The following is a 4,491-nucleotide window of genomic DNA, read 5'->3' as shown; positions in this document are numbered from 1 at the left end:
AGCCAAAACAATCGATTTTCCTAACCCTAACCCTAACCCTAACCCGAAGCTGAGCGGTGATTTTCAATTGTTCGTCCTTGGTACCAAAAACAATTACTTCTGTTTTATCTTTGTTTAATTGAAGAAAATTCTGGCACATCCAGTTGTTGATTTGTTCAATGCAGTTACCCAGCCCTTGTATGGGATTATAGTCCCCTGGTGACATAGTTATGTAGATTTGTGTGTCGTCTGCACAATTATGATAACGCACTTTGTTGTTTTCCATAATCTGAGCTAGTGGAAGCATGTAGATCTTGAACAGAAGAGGCCCCAGTATTGAACCTTGGGGAACACCACATGTCATTTTAGTCAGCTCTGATGTGTAATTAGCTACAGACACAAAGTATTCTCGGTCCTTCAAGTAGGATTCAAACCAGTTGAGTGCTGTGCCAGAAAGTCCCACCCAGATTTTTAGTCTTTCTAGTAGTATGGCATGGTCGTCCGTGTCGAATGCAGCACTGAGATCCAGTAATACTAAGACTGAAATTCTGCCATTGCCTGTGTTTAAGTGGATGAAGTTGGAAACCTGAACAAGAGCAGTTTCAGTACTGTGGTGCTGTCGAAAGCCTGACTGGAAGACATCAAAACACTTATCTACGGCCAAGAAGTTGTTCAGCTGTTGAAAAACTGCTTTTTCAATTATTTTACTTAACAATGGGAGGTTTGATATTGGCCTGTCATTTTTCATTGTTGCGGAGTCTAAACTAGCCTTCTTTAGGAGCGGTTTAATAACTGCAGTTTGTAGGGTTTGTGGGAAGACACCTGAAATCATTATTGTATTATGTATCATTGTATTTCATTTGAACATTTGTGTGAATACAAATTCTAAAAAAAATACTTTAATACTTTGTATATTTTTACTTTTAAGTAAAATGTTACTGTAATAATAATTTACAAAATGTTATTTAATATTATTATTGTTATTATCACCACTGTTTACAAAACTACATAATGTTAAATAAAAGACAAAATACAGAGGGGTCTTTTATTAAGTTGTCATTTATTTTTTATCTTTATTATTGTACTTATTATTACATGTGGAAAATATTTTAGTATGCTTCTAATTATTTTAAATATTTAGTTTATTCTTTGAATACAAAACTCAGTCAAAAAATAATAAAAAATAAGAATACAATGTAAAAAAACTAATAGACTCTTATTGTGAAGGCCCCCGGTTGTTGCCGGTTGGCGCCCCCTGTCGGCGGCTCCGTGCAGCAGCAGCTCCGGCTGACCGTCTTCTCCTCCAGCAGCAGCGGCTCCGCTCTAGTCCCGGAGAGACCGCATCCATTTTAACACCGACACCCGACGCAGGAGCAGCGGCGCGCAGCGAACTCATTGTCCGGTGGAGGGACACGTTTCTGAGGGAGAATCCTCTCACTGACCACCCCTCATGGCTCTAAGTCCTCGGGTCTGAATCACCCTTTTCTCTCTCTCAGATGGCGGCGCTGCGGCAGCACGCAGCCGGGCCAGGGGTGGATTTGTGAGGATTTAACGAGTCTTTTTCCTGCGGTGAAATCTGCTGATTTAGCGGCGGAGAGGCGGAGGAGGAGGATCGAGCTTCTGGTGGTCAGGTACCGGCTTTATTCTAATTGGGTTTATTTATTACAGGGCTTTGGTTTATCATAATACGGCTGTGTTTGATCTCCTCATTAGCCGCTGAGAGGCCGCTAATCAACCCGCTGCTGCTATTAATATTAATATATATCTATATATACATATATATAGATATATATATATACTGTATATATAATGTATAATCAACCCGCTGCTGCTATTAATATTAATATATATATATATATATATATATATATATATATATACTGTATATATAATGTATAATCAACCCTCTCCTGCGCGCTGTGTCCATCCGGACCGAATCCATCCAGCCTCCGTACGGCTCCATTATATAATGTGTGCGCAGAGGACACCGAGCTGTCCGTCCTTCTGTCTGCAGCTATAATGTGATTTCACCTCTGACTGACCGACAGACGGTCTGTAACTCTTAACACGCTCCACGTCTGTGACTTCGTGTCCAGGCGGCAGCGATGCTCGCTGAGGCCGCAGGAGGTGTCGCTCAGGCCGGACTGCAGGTGCAGCAGAGGGACGCTGCTTCATCCGGAGTGTCAAACCATCACAGAAACACACGCAGAAACACACGCAGAAACACACACACTGTAACACTCACAGTAACACACACTGTAGCACACACACTAACACAGTAACACACACATAAACACACACTGTAGTACACACAGTAAAACACTGTAGCGCACACAGTAACACACATACACACTGTAACGCACACACTGTAGCGCACACAGTAACATACACTGTAACACAAACTAACAGTCGCACACAGTCACAGTCGCACACAGTCACAACTGTAACAGTCACACACTGTAATACACAGTCACACACTGACACACCTCTGGTTTGTTGTAATATGGAGCCCCTGGTCTGTGGTGGTTAGGGGCCCCTGGTCTGTGGTGGTTAGGGGCTATCAACTGGCCCCTAGAGACTCAAATAAGTGGATAGCAGGGCCGTCTTTCAATCAGAGGGTCGGCGGTTCAAACCCCGGCTCTGCTCGTCGCATGTCGATGTGTCCTTGAGCAAGACACTTAACCCCAAAATTGCTCCCGTAGCTGAGCCTACGGTATAGAAATGTGATAGAATTGTAAGTCGCTTTGGATCAAAGCGTCTACGCTAAATGACTGTAATGTAATGTAATGTAAATATAGAACATTCATCATAACTGATCACCTCCACTGAGCTTTTCTGTTTTATATTAAATAAACTGAATATTGTTGTGTTTTGGACGGTTGATTCTGAATGAGTTTGTTTTATAAACATTAAGTCACTTAAACATTAAGTTACTTCTGCTTCCGGTATGCCCATGGAGTAGTTAGACGCAGAGTGAAACCGCGCTCCCAGATATATCACAATATACCCACGGAAAAACTCGAAAATTCGATATTTATCAGTGAAAGGGGCTGCCTGTCGCAGCAGCTGCCTTTCTCAACTTTTCTCGTGGCTTTTCTGTTACTTTTCTTCCTCTTTGTAATGGAGAGCCACATACAATGAGTACAATGCGCAAACCGCGGCTGCTGCCAACCGCCAGGCCTGAGATCCCGGCGGCGCTACGGAGCAGGGCTCGGGGCTGCAGATCTGGAGCCAAACGGAGGGCGAAGAGGAGGAAGTACAAACCTTCGGTACCGGCGACACTAACTGGGAACGTGAGGTCTTTGGCAAATAAGACGGACGAGCTCGGCGCGCTGGTGCGCTGGCGCGCTGGTTAAGGCTGATGAATGTAACGTTAGCTCCGCCATTGGGGTATTCCTTCATGAGATACAGCATCAGGGGATAATCTGGGTCACCCAGCAGAAAAAACAGGGGCATCATCTTCGCCCTCTATCAATTCTTTAGGGCATTTGCTCCATCTTTTAGGGCACAACATCATGCAACAGGTCCGACTCGCTAGCTTCTAAGCTAATTTTAACATTACCGCCAATGGGGAAATGCTAACCGCGATTAGCATTAGCGAATATAATATATCTTCGTACATCTTTTCATGCTCCATAAAGAAATGTAGCTCAAGCGCAAGTTCAGTCAGGAAGACACTCACTAGTAATCTCTGTCTTTCCTCTCCTTGTAATTACTCTGTCAGCTGATTGGGGGCGTGCACTTTTAAGTAACCAACCAGATTCGGCACACCGGGTCCTCAAGCCAATCATATCGTTGCTGTCAATCTTTAAATAGTGTTCTCCTCTCTGCTGCTGTCAGGTGTCATTTCAGCAAAGCAGATGCAACCCTCCTCCACCCCAGTCGCCTCCAGTCAGCATCACAGTCAGGCTCCTGATGCATCATCAGATAGCAGCAACTCCTTTCATCACCACCACCAGTGTCTGGACTCCAGGGGGGGTTAGGCCTGTTGGACCTCAGTATCTCTACCCTCGGTGATAGTACTTCAGGATGGAGTCCAATCGCCAAAGACTTTGCACTTTTCATATTTGACGCTTGTATAATAAATCATTGTTAACTTATGAACCAAGTCTCTCCTGACTGAAATACCTGGAGACTAAGGTCTCTCAAGGCTACCAAACGGAAGAAGTAAAACGAATCAGCGTCTCTCACTCGTCTCTCATTCGTTTCCTCTGTTGTCTGTTTGTAGCTGTAGCTCTGAATAGCATTTATTGCTAACTGTAGCTTCAGACAGCTGCTCCGTGGGGGCTGATCGCCGATGGTCAAGCAGCTCGCTAATCGCTAGAATAACAGCTGCTTCCTCCACATAAATGCAGACTTTTCACTGCACAACAGCTGCTTGTACGCAACAGGTAATACAGCGTGCACAAAACCGGCGCTCCATGTACGGCTGATAGCGTCTCTGGACTCGGGAATTGTCGCTCATCGCTCGAAGAATAGCTCGCCTCCTCCGCCTGTAGGCAATAGCAGCAT

At 44.4% G+C, this 4,491-nt stretch overlaps 1 protein-coding gene across 1 annotated transcript in view; it reads left to right on the top strand.

The window, feature by feature from the left end:
• The first annotated feature begins 1,481 nt into the window (after window positions 1–1,481).
• The window catches only part of LOC306784079 (CSC1-like protein 2), a 27,249-nt gene continuing 24,239 nt past the window's right edge, over window positions 1,482–4,491 (top strand). The window contains exon 1 of the mRNA XM_079277914.1: window positions 1,482–1,610. The gene's annotated coding sequence lies outside the window, so the exon portion shown is untranslated. The remainder of the gene's footprint in view (window positions 1,611–4,491) is intronic.

Source organism: Melanostigma gelatinosum (assembly GCF_949748355.1).
Source record: "Melanostigma gelatinosum genome assembly, chromosome: 11".
NCBI lineage: Eukaryota > Metazoa > Chordata > Actinopteri > Perciformes > Zoarcidae > Melanostigma > Melanostigma gelatinosum.
This window is presented reverse-complemented; position numbering and strand designations above follow the sequence as displayed.